Here is a 14640-nt window from a genome sequence, read left to right as displayed (position 1 = left end):
GAAGTGCTTTCACCTAAAACACTGTTTGGTAAATGTTTTCCTCTCTCACTCGCTGCCTGCAGTCCAGCAGGGCCGCTGGGAGCTGCTGGGGACACTGAGGCATCGTTTCGGAGAATCAGCGGGGCCGGGGGGGGGGGGGGGGGGGGAGGACTGTACAGACTCGCACACTCGGTGGCTCTGCAGGTGGTGAGCCTGGACAGGGCAGGTACAGGCTCGTTCCAGCCCCTCCCTCAGCTCCACGCGGTCCCGGGGCCTCGGGCAGCAGGGAGGTGGGGGGGCAGCTCAGGGTCATCGGCCCGGGCGCTGCCCTGTCTGCCCCGCCCCCACGTCCTAGGCTGTGGCCCGGCCGTAGCGACACACGGCAACGTCCCGGGGAAGAGGAGGGTCTGGGGCGGGGAAGCAGGTGTCCCTCTCCTCCCCTGGGTCTGGGCCACAGCATTCCAGAACCAGCCCTGTGATCGTCAGGACCGCTGGGGTGGTGGGAGGAGGGCAGTCACCAGAACAAGGGCCAGGGCTGCGGAGGGGCAGGTGCTGGCTCGGGCATCTGCGTCCGGGGCTGCTGCGACCACATGCTATTACTGCCACTTTACACAACAGAAACGCCTTCTCTCAGAGCTCTGAGGCCAGCCAGGCCGGTGTGGCTCAGTGGTGAGCGTCGGTCTGGGGACAGAAGGGTCCCAGGTTCGACCCCGGTCCAGGGCAGGTACCTCGGTTGCAGGCTCCTCCCCGCCTGGGCCCTGGTTGGGTCCAGTGCAGGAGGCAGCCGATCGGTGTGTTTCTCTCTGTCTTTCCCTCTCTCTCTCAAAACTAACGGGAAAGTGTCCTGGGGCGAGGATGACGTAAATAAAAATGTAAGGAGCTCTGATGCCAGAAGTGGGCGGTCCAGGTGGGGGCTCGGCTCCCCGGGGGTCTGGGAGGGTCTTCCTCAGCCTCCTGGGGTGGCTGGTGGCCACCAGCAACCTCGGAGGGTCTTGGCTCACACAGCACAGCCCCCACCTCCGCCTCCATCATCACTGGCCGCCTTCCCTCGTGAATGTCTGCATCCAACTTCCCCTCTTCTTCTAAGGACCCTCCTGGGACTCAGGCCCAGGGCGGCCTCCTCTTGGCCTGGTCACAGCGAAGCGCACGTTTCCAAGTGAGGTCACATGCGCAGTCCAGGGGGACACGAGTGTGGGGAGACACTGCGACCAGCCCACGTGGCACCGGCTGGGTCCCCCCGGAAGGAGGCGTGCCCCCGCGGGCTCCCTAGTGACTAGTGAGTAGCTCAGAAGCAGCTCGCCCTGGGGAGCCCGGGTGGGAACTCGTTCGGGTGAGGGGCACCGCGAAGCCCGCGTCCGTCTTAGAACCAAGGAGGCTTCCGCTCGTGGATGTTAAAACATCGACAGCGAGTGAGTTTGCCTGTTTTCACTTACAGAGACTCGCTTGTGTGGTTGAAATTGAGTCTGTATGAAACGCTGGATTTCACGGGGAAGTTCTGTGTGTGTCACTGGCATTTTAAACTCACACGGAATAGGAGTGGTGGGTGCGTGCACTCACCGGTCACCTGGCGATCACGTGCCCAGGCGGGGCGTGGCCGCGCACGTGGGAGCCTCCATCGGCCGCAGGTGTTCAGACACCACCGGTTACCGCACGCTCATCGCTCGCCAGCCCTGTTTGCAAGTGGTGACGGGTTTCAGTGTGAAGCCTGTCGTTGTAGACGTGATAGTGACGTCAGTGACGTTACTAAGTGTTTTCTCCAACATATGGCCTCCTCGCTAAAAGCTGTTGAAAGAAAACAGTGACTTTGCCCTGGCTGGTGAGCTCCGTGGTTAGAGCTCCCGTGACCTCATAGCAGCAGCCTGGGCTTCAGGGTCAGACTGCGGGGTCTGGAATCCACTCCCCCATCTTCCCTGTGCAGCCGGGGCAGGAGGGGGGCTACGTGACCTCTGGAAGGCCTTTTTCTTCCACTATAAAATGGACATGCTGACAGCACTAAGGCCCCTGGAGGCCCGCTGTGTGGAGCGAGGGGTGCGACGCCTGTGCGCCCGCAGAAGAGCCCGGACACAGCCGCTCGTGACTGTCACAGTTGTCGCCGGCGGAGTCCACCGCGGGGGCTCTTGGTCCATGTTTTGTCTCCTCAGTCAGACCAACAGCCCACAAGCAGGTCAGACGCCACGTGAGAAACTTCTGGAGCCCACGTTCGCGCACAGGGCAGCGCCTGCCCACCAAGGGCAAGTGCCCGGCCGGCGGCTGGAGGCGGCCTCGCGGCTGCCGCTATGCAGGGAGCAGGAGACGCTGAGCCCGCGCCCAGGTGGCTCCCGCTCTGGGACGATCTGCATGACATTCGGGTCAGTCAATTTAGAGATAATGACTCTCGCCGCCACCGTGCGTGTCCAATCACGGGAATGGGGTCCCCGATGGGTTTCTGCGGCCGGTGTCATTTCCTCAGAACAGCGGCCGAGCGGGGTGCTGGAGGGGGTGGCGCGTTTCCACCTCCTCTGCCGGGACTGTCTGGTGCTGGCGCTCTGGGGAGTAAAATTGAAATCATCGAGCCCTTTGAGGCATTGCAAGGACATTTCTCAAGAAGGACTTTTAGTCCAGGGGGTGGGGTGGCAACACAGAGCATCTGCCTGGAGGACACACACACGCAGGCACACACACACAGGCACACATACAGGTACATGCCACATATGCACGCACACACACATGCACTCACGCATGTGCACGTACACATGCTCGCATACCACACACGCATACACGCACATGCACACATACACACACGCACACACACACACTTAGTCTTTTCCAGAGCACGCTCCTCCCAGTGGCCAGTGGGTTCCAGCGGCCGGGGCTCTTTTCCTGACCGTTTCTACCTCCGTGAGGCCTTCACTGACAGATGTGCAGGAAACCTCGATGAATAGGGAAAGGGGTCATTAAAAATAGGCAAACGGCCTTGTTTCTCCGAAACGGCTGGCTTACGCCTGGCCGTGAGTTTTGGAGAACAAAACTATGAATTCACTTGCACAGAGAACAGCCAATCCGCCCCAAAGAGCCGGCGGCCTCCAGCGCGTGTGAAGCGCGTGTAGGAAATTCAGGCAGAAGAAAGCCCTTTATTTGAAAAGTGCAGGGACGCGCTGTCCCTGGCATGTCAGCAGGGCCGTCACTCCGAAAGGTTAAGGAGGGCTTTATTTTCCAGGTTCACCGTGGGTTTGCCGGGCGGCTCACCAGGATTTCAGCTTCTAAATGGAAAGAGATGGGGAGGGAGGCGGTTTATTCACTTCCCACTTAATTTCCTCCCGTCATGCCAGTCCGGCCTAATGCATGTAATTGCTGCCTTTGATGGAAACACCGTGACTGGATCACACGTTATACTGGCAAACAGTGTTTCTTTAAAGACGTGGCTGAGCCTCTAATTACCGAGTAACAAATGTCCCCACAAAGCACAGATTGGACCCGGCTCCAAAGCCGCCTCTGGCTGCTTTCCTGCAGGAGGAGGCCATTGTCTTAGAGGCTGTGCCTTCTCCAGGCCCAGGTGCCTGGGGGCCTCTCACAGGGTGACAATGGCCCTGGGAAATAAGAAAGGGCTTAATGAACTCCCCTTTCACAGGCAAATGAGCGGAGGAGCTGGGGAGGGATAAGGAGCCCCCCAAAAAGTGACTTTCCAGGGGCTGTGGGAGAGCCGGGGACGGGGCGCTGCATCCAGCCTGCTCAGGGAGTCCTTTATTCCTTCCAGGGAGGAGGCGGCTTTGAGAAGCGCTCGGGCGCGTGCGAGGCGGCAGCACCAGCTTCCCTGCGGTCGCCTCTCTGAGCACACAGCCGTTCCTTGACTTTTGCCAGAACTTTCCGAACGGGTTCCTAGTTACACATCAGGCACACGGGTGGGTCTAGGAGACCGGTGTGTCCTGCCCTTGGCGGTTAGGTTTGGAGGTTATTTCTTCGTGGGGCTGGGAGATCCAGTCACACCCATTCTGCACCCTCCCCCACTTCGGACAGTGCAGCCCGAGGGCAATGCCAGGTGATTCCAGGACGATGGTTATGGGAGGAGGTCTGAGTCCCACCGCCCGAGCTCAGATCTCCACTCGCAGTTCACCCCTCGTTCGGCCTGGAAAAGGGCGTCTTTCCACGTCTTGCAGCCACCTACCCGCACATGGGGAGCACACGGTACATTTTACGGGTCCTGCTATTCTGAGACACTGGTGCTTCGTGAAATGGGTCCCCAAGTGCCGGTCCCCCCACTCCTTGAGCCCGCAGCCCAAGGTCTCCGGGACATGGCAGCTTTATCCTGCACCCCCGGGGAAGAGACGGCCACGAGAACCCCATTAAGGAGGCTCTGTTTAAGGTGGGAGCTCTTTTTGGGCCCGGCCAGCGTGGCTCAGCGGCGGAGCGTCGACCTAAGAACCAGGAGGTCACAGTTTGATTCCCGGTCAGGGCACAGGCCTGGGTTGAAGGCTTGATCCCCAGTGGGGGACGTGCAGGAGGCAGCCGATCAATGGTTCCCTCTCATCACTGATGTTTCTATCTCCCTCTTCCTCTCCCTCCTCTCTGAAATTACATATGTGTGTGTGTGTGTGTGTGTGTGTGTGTGTGTATTAAAAAATAAAAGTTAGGAGCCTTTGTGCTAGAGTTCTGCTGGGTTTGCCTTGGGCTGAGTCCTGTCAGAGGCTCCGGTCCTGTCGGGTGGAGTCCCAGACCCGGTCCAGGAGCCAGGGGGACAGCCCCGCATGGCACTCATTGCCTCGCGGCTTCGTCAGAAGAAAGACCTGGATACATAACAGGAGACCCCCGCTCCCGCCCTTACAGTGCTAGAATTCAGCCCCTGCGTCCCCTGCTCACGTAGTTTCCTCAGGGCAACGGGAATCACCTAACACTATGCCCATAGAAGCAGTGCCCCAAATGTCCTTTTGTAAAAAAATATATTTTTATGGATTTCAGAGAGGAAGGGAGAGGGAGAGAGAGATAGAACCATCAAGGATGAGAGAGAATCATGGATCGGCTGCCTCCTGCACGCCCCACACTGGGGATGGAGCCCACAACCCCGGGCTGTGCCCTGACCGGGAATCGAACCCTGACCTCCTGGTTCCTAGGTCCACGCTGGACCTACCTGAGCTACCCTGGCCGGGCCCAAACGCCCTTTTCTACTAACCTCTCGTGCCCGTCTCTCCTCACCAATACAAACCCACATCAGTCAAGTGCAAAGTATAAACAGATGCAAAGTGGTGCCACCAATGGTGCAAAAACGCGTGATGCCCCGCAGTCGTGAAGATGATGCCGGAGAAGGATTTGAATTCTCTGCCAAGGCACGGACCGACGGGGTCTGGCCGTTCTTGATTTGAAGGAAAAAAACAAACAGGCGAGGGAGACGACCCCGCAGGCACGCAGTGGGCCGTGATCGGACGCCTGGGGTAAGATATGCCCTCGTGAAAGTGCACGAAGCCTTTGGAGAATTTTGCAAAAAAATGACACTTTGTAGGACCATGTTGTGAAAATCAGCCACAGAGAATGGCCCGCGGAGTGAGCCATCACACAGTGTTTTGCGGGGAAAGGAAAAGTTGCTTCGATAGCTCTAAACGAACACCTGACCCCCTGCCCGCCTCGTCGGAGATGCACCTGCAGGGACAGCCTGGCAGAAAACCCGAGTGCTTCCCTGTAATGAGCGCGAAGATGGATGCTGCAGGCTCAGGACGAGCCCCCTTCACGCCGCTCCGTCTGCCCCGCTCACTGGGAAGGAGGCTGCGTGAGGCTGACCCACCGAAAGGCGGCTTTTTCCACAGCAGTTTCCCCCCTCGGCAGCGATGGGGGCCTCCGTGTGCCAGGCGGTATCTCGGGGTCCCCAGGCCCAAGGCACACGTTCTTTTTGTTCATTTTTAAGATTTTTAAAAATATATTTGTATTGATTTCAGAGAGGAAGGGAGAGGGAGAGAGGGAGACATCCATGATGAGAGAGAATCATGGATCAGCGGCCTCCTGCCCGCCCCCCACTGGGGATCGAGCCACCACCCGGGCCGGTGCCCTCACCGGAATCAAACCTGGGACCCTCCAGTCACAGGCCAGCACTTGACCCCTGAGCCACACGGCCGGGGCCAACGGGCCTGGTTCTTATATTAGGGCTCAGAGCCGCGTCCCCTGTGGTCCCGGTGAGGGGAGCGTGTCCACGAGGGGCCTCCCCACAGCACAGGGCAGTGAGCTGTGTGGCTGGTGGTCAGGGGAAGGCCCAGGAGGACTGGACTCGGGCCCAGAGTCTGGGGCTGCCAGGCTTGGACTTGAGGGGTTGAGGGGCCACCAAGGAGGTGGCCCCAGTCACGAAATCTGAGAACTGAGCTCTGTGAACACCAGGCCGCCGGGGAGAGGGGCCACGTGGGGCTGGGAGCCGGCAGGGCATCCAAATGATGCTGTTGAAGCAGCCCCGCCCTGGTCCTGCCTCCCCGCTGGCCCTGCCTCTCTGTCCCTCCCCCCCCCCCCCCCGCGCCTTCCTGGCACAGCCCTGAGAGGGGCCCGGGAGGCACAGAGGCAGAGGACGGCTGGGCCCTTGCCAAGGGCACCCGGTGGGTGCTGGGATGTAGGTCATCGGAAGTGGGGGGGGGGCTCCCGTGAGGACCCGCACCCCATCACGGCTCTGGAAATTGGCGGGGCGCCCTCCGAGGAGCCGCACAGGGGGCGGCATTAAAGAGCGAGTGCTCAGGCGGCGTCTGGAGGCTGGATGGCGGCAAACGACCGGCCATTTCCTGGTCCGCTGGTCGGGATTAGCATACACGAGCGCTGCCATCTGTCTTGCCTCTTCGTCCCGGTTCCCGCCGAGGTGGAACCGCACCTCACCTTGGCGCCCGTGAAGGGTGATGCCCGCCGCGCACACGCGCACCCGGTGCTGCTGGGGCCGGGCAGCTCAGCTGTGGCCAGGCCAGGTGTCGGGGAGAGCCAGTGCGTTCAGGGAGGGCTGGGGTGAAGGTGGGCCCCAAGGGGAGGAAGGGGGGACGGGCCCTGGGTTCAGATCGCAGGCCTGGCCTCTCCCCGCTCGTGCGCTGTCTGTCGGGGGTGCTTGTCCCCTCGGCCTCATTAGTAAAGAACAGGCCGTCCAGCAGGTCAGGGCTGTCCACCCAGGGCACCCTCCGGCCCTGTCCTCGCCTGTCCCCAGCGGAGGGACCCCACCCCCTCCCACGGCCGTCAGGGTCACCACACCCACCATGAGGCTGCGATCCCGCTGCCCAGCACCCTTCTCCCTCCCGGGCTGGCTGTGGCCACAGCCACAGCTGGGTGGGGGGCAGTGGCCAGGGGACGGAGAGGGAGCCGAGGCTGGGAGACGAATCCTCCCCGTGCCCGTCACAGGGCCCAGGACGCCTGGCCCATCGGCCCGCGGCGGCTCCGGTAGCTGGCTCCCGCGCCGAGGCCTGCGGCCGTGCTGGTTGGCAGCTGCCATGCTGCTGCCAGGAGGGCCGGGGTCTGCGGGTGAAGGGGTGTGACCTCCGTCAGGCAGGGCGGGAAGGTAGGCAGCTCCCCAGGCACCAGGCCCAGGCCCATCACGTGGTTGCCGACAACGAGCAGGATGCCAGTTAGATGTGAACGTGGGTAAGCAGTGAATGAGGTTTAAGTGTAAGTGTGTCCCAGATATTGCATGAGACCTGCTTACACTGAACCTGTGTTTTTTTGTTTTGTTTTGTTTTGTTTTTAAATATATTTTATTGATTTTTCACAGAGAGGAAGGGAGAGAGATAGAGAGTTAGAAACATCGATGAGAGAGAAACATTGACCAGCTGCCTCCTGCACGCCCCCTACTGGGGATGTGCCTGCAACCAAGGTACATGCCCTTGACCGGAATGGAACCTGGGACCTTTCAGTCCGCAGCCCGACGCTCTATCCACCGAGCCAAACCAGTTTCGGCTGAACCTGTGTTTTTTAAAATATGTTTTTATTGATTTTAGAGAGGAAGGAAGAGAGAGAGATAAAAACATCAATAATGAGATAGAAACATTGATAGGTTGCCTCCTGCATGCCCCCCACTGGGGATCGAGCCCATAACCCGGGCACGTGCTCTGACCGGGAATCCAACCGTGACTCCTGGTTCAGAGGTCGGCGCTCACCACTGAGCCGCCCGCGGGCCTGAACCCGCTATTTCTGTTTATCTGAGGTTCAGATTCACCCGGTCTTTGGGGAGAGGGGGTGTTCGATTGCTTTGTTTTCACTCTTTGGCATCTTCTTTTGTTCGTTGAGGGCTTTTTGCTTGTTTTTCTCGCCTGGCGACCTCCCTCCCTTTCTCCTTGGCCGTGTCTGGCTCTGTCGAGGGGGACGGACCTCCGAGTCCCCAGGTGGCCGCTGAGCTCCCGCCCCTCTCTCCGGGTTTAGGAAAACAGACAGACAAACGGCCCCCAGAACCCAAAGGACGGCCGGTTCTGTCCGAGTCAGAGGCTCCAGCTCACACCGGGCCGGCTCTGCTGTACCAAGGAATCGTCACTGATTTCGCTAGGTGGTGGGATGGGATGTATAAGAAAATGCCCTGTTTTGGAGATGCATCCGAACATATGTCTAATTCTTTTTCATTGTTTCTTTGGGGAGGGGGTGAACATGGCAAAATCTTACCGATTAAATGTGGGGAGGGGTTTCTGGGTCTTCATTATCCCAGTCTCTCTACCTCCCTTTATGCTGGACAGTTGTCTTAATGAGGAGCTTGTTTGCTTCAAGGAGAGATTTCCCATAATCCTCGCCCTGCCGCGTTTGCTTTCTCACTGACCAGTCCTTGCAGAAGGGGGGCTGGGAAATGTAGTCCTTGGCTGGCCTGCTGGTGCCTGGGTGTCCTCCAGGCTCTGTCCACGGGGGAGACGGGGAGAATGGCCCCAGGCAGGACCGCACAGCCTATGCCCAGGGCACGACTTCCCAGCTCGCTCTGCCCGGACGGGGAGGCAGGGCCACGGTGCCCAGCGTCCGCCGTGGCTTCCTTGTCGGGATAGCCCCTCCTGGTCTTGCTCAGCCTCCCGATGGGAACGTCTGCCCTGAGAGCAGCCACCTCATCACAGCCCACCTCCCCGCCAAAGGTGGGGGTGGGGGGAGCTGCCGACCCCAAAGCTGTGCGTTCCGCAGCTGTCCACGCGGTGGGCTGCCACGTGCTTCCCTGCCTGCCCCGCGGCCGCCTCTGTAAAGAACACACAGTCCAGCCCGGCCGGCGGGGCTCAGGGGCTGAGCATCGGCCTATGAACCAGGAGGTCACAGTTCGATTCCCGGTCAGAGCACAGGCCCGGGTTGTGGGCTCGATCCCCAGTGGGGGGGCGTGCAGGAGGCGGCCGATATCCGTGATTCTCTCTCATCATGGATGTTGCTCTCGCTCTCGCTCTCTCTTTCTGAAATCGATAAAGAAATCTTTTTTAAAAAGAACACACAGTCAGGCTGCTTCCCTTGCTCTTTGAGAGGGACTTCCGTGGCCCAGGCCACTGGGCTGGCCCCGTGCAGGCGCATCAGTCTCACCTGGAAGACAGGTCCTTGAACAGGAAGCCACGTTCTGAGCTGTTGTCCCAGGCAAGCTTGCGTGGTGCTCCCGCCTGTCAACCAAGCAGGAACTAGCAGCACCTGGTGCGGCGCTCGCTCTGTAACACAGACCTCGAGGCCCGCACAGACATGTGGGCTGGGGACTTGGGAGGCAGCTGGCCCATCCACGGATGAATGGATGAATACCATGCGGTACAGCCCTACAGTGGAATATCACGCAGCCATGAAAAGGGAGGAAGCGCCGATACACGCCACATGAACCACCCTTAGAACCATTATGCTGAGCCCTAGCGGTTGGCTCAGTGGATAGAGTGCTGGCCTGCGGACTGAAGGGTCCCAGGTTCAATTCCGGTCAAGGGCAAGTACTTCAGTTACAGGCTCCTCCCTGACCTGGGCCGTGGTCAGGGGCACGTGCAGGAGGCAACCAATCGACGTGTTTCTCTCACATTGATATTTCTCTCTGTCTTTCCTTCTCTCTCCCTTCCAGTCTCACTAAAAATCAATAAAAAAAATATCCTCGGGTGAGGAAGAAAGGAAGAAAGGAAGGAAGGAAGGAAGGAAGGAGAATGGAAGGAGCTGGTCACAAAGGACCACATGCTGGTTGGTTCCATTTCCATGAAACATCCCGACGGGGCGAATGGACAGACACACAAAGGAGGTGAGTGGTTGTCCAGGGCTGGGGTGGAGGAGAACTGGGGGCGACCGCTATGGGCAGGGGCTTCATCATGTTCTGAACGTGACTGTGGTGGCCCTGGCCTGGTAGCTCAGCTGGTTAAGGGCCATCCCCATGAGGCAAGGTTGCAGGTTCGATCCCTGGTCAGGGCACATACAAGAAGCAGCCCATGAAAGCGTCAGTACGTGGAAGAGCAAATTGATGTTTCTCTCTCTGTCTCTCTCAAACCAATGAATAAAAAATATATACTTTAAAAACTGACTGTGGTGATGGTGGCACATGCTTGTTGATTTATTAAACCCATGAATTGTGCACTTTAAGTGGGCGAGTTATATCTCAATAAAGCTGTTTAAACAGTAAAAAAGAAAAAACACTCTGAAATTGGGAGGTATTTTTTTTAAATACGTTTTTATTGATTTCAGAGAGGAAGGGAAAGGGAGAGAGAGATAGAAACATCAATGATGAGAGAGAATCATTGATTAGCTACCTCCTGCATGCCCCTCAAGCCCACAACCCAGGCATGTGTTCCTGACTGGGAATCGAACCCAGGACCCTTCAGTCCGCAGGCCAACACTCTATCCGCTGAGCCACACCAGCCAGGGCTGGGAGATACTTTTATCAATGGCAGCAGCATAGACAATATGTAGTTGCCGACTGGGACTCGCGAGCTCTGGACGCCCAGGAAGCCGCCAGCCACTGCCAAGCTGGGCACTCCCGGGGCCACTGGGTGCCAGGAGCCTGTCGGGCTGGACCGGGCTGGGGAGGTCCGGCCTGGTCCCTGCCCAGCAGCGAACGGGCTCAAGTTAATGGGCCTCCACTTACATATATTGATCGTTTACCTCCTTCTGTTCCCAGCGCGAGATCTATGAGCGAGAGGAAAGGAAAAAGGAGTTCAGGTTTAAACTCTTATCACTAAAGCGAGTCTCCCTCTACATTAAAAACTGCCCAGGCCCCGTGGCGGGAACGGGCTCTGTTCTCGGGGCATAAATTTGTGTGTGTGGGAAAAAGACTTATTGGTGAATTTCGCAGTATTTTTCGTTGAACTGGCAGTTGCTAACCATTACACCAGTATTTATTTGATTCTTAAAGAGTACAAAACCATGGGCCACAAATAAAGAAGATGGAGTAATGGTTTGTGGCTGGGCCACTAGCTTTAAACTTGAAATGAAGTGTCCAGTTTTGAGTTACTGTGTCCAACCACCATTTGTACAGTTTGAAAAGTGGGGGCATTTTTCCAGGCTGTCAGAGCGCCCGCAGTTCATTGCCGTGAGTGATGTCGCCCCAGGAGCGCCGGTTGGGCTGCGAGCACCTCACTCATGACCGGAATCTATTACGGGGATTAATCGGCGCCGCCGCGTAATTTAGGGAGGCCCTCGCGCTGACACATGCCCGTGCATCCTTGCTTTATGGCTTGCTCCCGCGGGCGACGATGTCTCAAAAGTCGTGCTCCGGATGAAGTTGAAATTACACGTCACCCCATCGCATATGCAGTTTGGTGGCTTATTTTGCCGTCAAAATTACCACCCTGCAACAACAGGGGACGTTAATGGGGCCGCGGCGTGATTTACCTCGACGGCGCCGGCGGCCGGGAGGACTCGGCGCGGCCAGGGGCCACGTGCTGGGGAAAGCCGCGGCGCTCAGTCCCGGCTCAGCCTGGGGACCCCAAGCCACGTCACCCAGCACGCAGGCCTCTTCCGAGAGGAAAATCGACGTATTCGAGATTCTCTGCCAAATAATCGCCCTGAGCCGGGAGGAAACAAAAATGTGTATGTCAAGCAGGTTCGTCCTCCGCCAACAGAAAGGACTCAGCCTGTTTCCCGTTCGAACCCGGGACTGAGGTCTCTGACGGCCGTGCCCAGGGCGTCACAGGCAGATGCCTCAGGCGCAGCCTTGATTCATCCCAGGAGGCGCTGCTTTCCTGCCTCTGGACCGTCTGTCACGCCAGGGAGCCGGGCAAGGCCAGGAGGCCAAAGGGCGCCTCCTCTCTTTTCTGTTAAACCTCATCCGCGGATATTTTCCCGTTGATTTTTAGCGAGAGTGGAAGGGATGGGGAGAGAGAGAGAAACGGTGATATGAGAGAGACACGTCCCCTGATTGCTTTCTGCACACGCCCCGCCCAGGGCTGGAATCAGCCTGCAGCCAAGGGACGGACGGGACTTTGACTGGAATCGAACCTGGGACCCTGCAGTCCACAGGCGGACGCTCTATCCACTGAGCCACACAGGCCAGGGCCAACGGGGGCCTTTCACAAAGCTCCGGGCGGGGCGGGGGGTGGGGGTGCCCGTGTTGGAAGACGACCAGGTGTGGGCAACGCTGCCTGGAGGCTGGGCCAGCAGCCGCGTGGGACTCGCATGGGCCTCGGTGCTCGCCCTGTGGGCCTCTGCCTCCCCCAGCAGCTGTCCTTTCAGACACGTGAACACGCACATCAGTGGGGATGACACATTTTAAAGTTCATGCTGGGCTGCGTTGATATCAGGACAACACCTGCTGGATCTGTTACAAGGTGGCCTTCCCTGGTGTGTTCATTTTCGTTGCTTCCGGTTTTGAAGGAGATGAAAATGGCCGTTTCTGTGGGGGGCAGGTGCTGCGCCCATCGGCATGGCCCCCCCTCACCCCGGAGCCGGAGCCGCAGATCCCACCTCGGCTTTCTCCCGGTTCCTGCTTCTTTTCCTTCCAAGGATTCTTTCTGTTAAGGCCGGGATAGCCTGGCTGCGGCAGCTCATCGAGGGGCCTCGGTGACGGGCCGCCCGGGTCCCGGCCTGGCCGGTTGGCCCCCCGTGCCTCCCCCCAGCTCCCCCGTGGGGGGCATCAGGCCCTCCTCCCTCCCGCTGCCTCCCCCTCCACGTATTTGTCTTTATTTACACAAATGGCCAGGGCTGGGCTGTGGGTTCCGGTGGCTGGAGAGCTGGGGACAGTCCGGGGCCGGCTCCCCTGGCCGCGGGCGTGGCTGGCTGTGAGCACGGGAAAGGGTGTTCCTCAGGGGCCACCACCCGACCTCTGACCTCTTCGACCCAGGCCCCTCTTCCCGGCGAGTTCCGCCGGAGCTTAAAGGACGGCCATTGTCCCCGTCAACCACCCGCCGTTAATCATGTTTTCATCCGTGACAGTGACAAACCCTCGGGACCTGGGAGAGTTTATTAAGGTCAGTCTATAAATAAGGATTAAAAATTTTATAACGGGCGGCACCGACAGACAGACAGCTGGATGAAGTGCTTGAAGGAACAGTAAATATAAGAATGGACAGGGCGCCGGGCAGCCTGCGGGGGGGGCGCTCGTCTCTGCAGGCCGCTCCGGAGCCCTGGGTCCCGGCCTCCCACTAACGTGATGCCGCTTGGCTCAGCTGATGGGGAGACACCAGCCCACGCCTGTCGGGCCACGAGGAGGGAGCTGGGGACATTGAATGTCTCCTCTGTCCTCCCGGCCGCAGAGGGCTGCCGGAGGGGACAGCTCCAGGCCTGCGAGTGAGAGACAGCGAGCCACGTGGTTGCACTCGCCGCCCGGCCCTGGCCTCGGGCTGAGCCAGCAGCTGGCGTGGGCTGTGCTCCCCTGCAGCCTGCGTGTCCTCAGGGTGAATGCCGGCCTTCCGCTCCCGTCGCAGCCACCGCCATCCTGTGCTGGGCGTTTAACCCTTGGGATGATTTTATTTTAATTTTTAACTTAAAATTAAAAAAATATTTGTATTGATGCCAGAGAGGAAGGGGGGAAGAGAGAGAGAAGCATCCGTGATGAGAAGAATCATGGCTCACCTGCTCCTGCACGCCCACACGGGATGGGCCCGTAACCCGGGCCTGTGCCCTGACCGGGACGGAACGGTGACCTCCTGGGTCACAGGTCGACGCTCAGCCCTGAGCAGTCGGCCGGGCAGCCTGATGGTTTCTCATGACTCGGTGAACTGCCGCCAATGCCCTCTTGGCCGTGGGCGCGCGTGGGGCCCTCACAGGAAGCCTAGAGGCTGGAGCCACGCGGGAGGCGATCAGGACGGCGGGCAGAGCCAGGTCACGTGGAAGAAGGTGGCGGGGAGGTCCCAGCGCTGCAGGACAGCGGGACTCGGCTGGCACCCCTCCCGCCAGGCCGCCCACTGGCAGGAACGTCCCTCGTCTCACCCCAGGGGTAACCAGGGTGGCTGCAGGCAGCCGGGCCCGGAGACCCGTCTGAACCATGGTTTCTCAGCACTCAGCCTGGTCGCTGTTGGACCCACAGAAGAGCACGGGGCCTGTCCCTTTTCAGGACAGACAAGGGGGCTGAGGCGCCCGTGTGAGCCATCCTCACGGAGGTGGAACCATCGATGCGTCAGATGCCCACCGGGAAGCAGGATGGGCAAGGGGGCGAGCTCCCCTGCCTCCCGGCAGCTCCAGGTCCCTGTGACCCCAACCCAGGCTGGAGGGCCTGAGGGGTGCACCAGAGATGGGGGATGCGGGACCTCCACCCCCAGCAAGAGGGAGGCAGACCTCAGAGCCTAGAGTGAGGAGCGGCTCCGCCTTGGAATCCCATGTGGCAAAGGTCTGGTGGGCGTGTGTTCC

At 59.4% G+C, this 14640-nt stretch overlaps 1 long non-coding RNA gene across 1 annotated transcript; it reads left to right on the top strand.

Annotated features, from left to right (window-relative positions):
• The first annotated feature begins 1678 nt into the window (after positions 1 to 1678).
• On the top strand, positions 1679 to 14404 carry LOC107181427. Its single transcript, XR_001512128.1, has 3 exons — positions 1679 to 1689; positions 11009 to 11010; positions 14380 to 14404. It is a non-coding gene; the product is annotated as an uncharacterized LOC107181427 (long non-coding RNA).
• The last annotated feature ends 236 nt before the right edge of the window (positions 14405 to 14640 follow it).

Source organism: Myotis davidii, unplaced genomic scaffold (assembly GCF_000327345.1).
Source record: "Myotis davidii unplaced genomic scaffold, ASM32734v1 scaffold72, whole genome shotgun sequence".
Classification (NCBI taxonomy): Eukaryota; Metazoa; Chordata; class Mammalia; order Chiroptera; family Vespertilionidae; genus Myotis; species Myotis davidii.
This window is presented reverse-complemented; position numbering and strand designations above follow the sequence as displayed.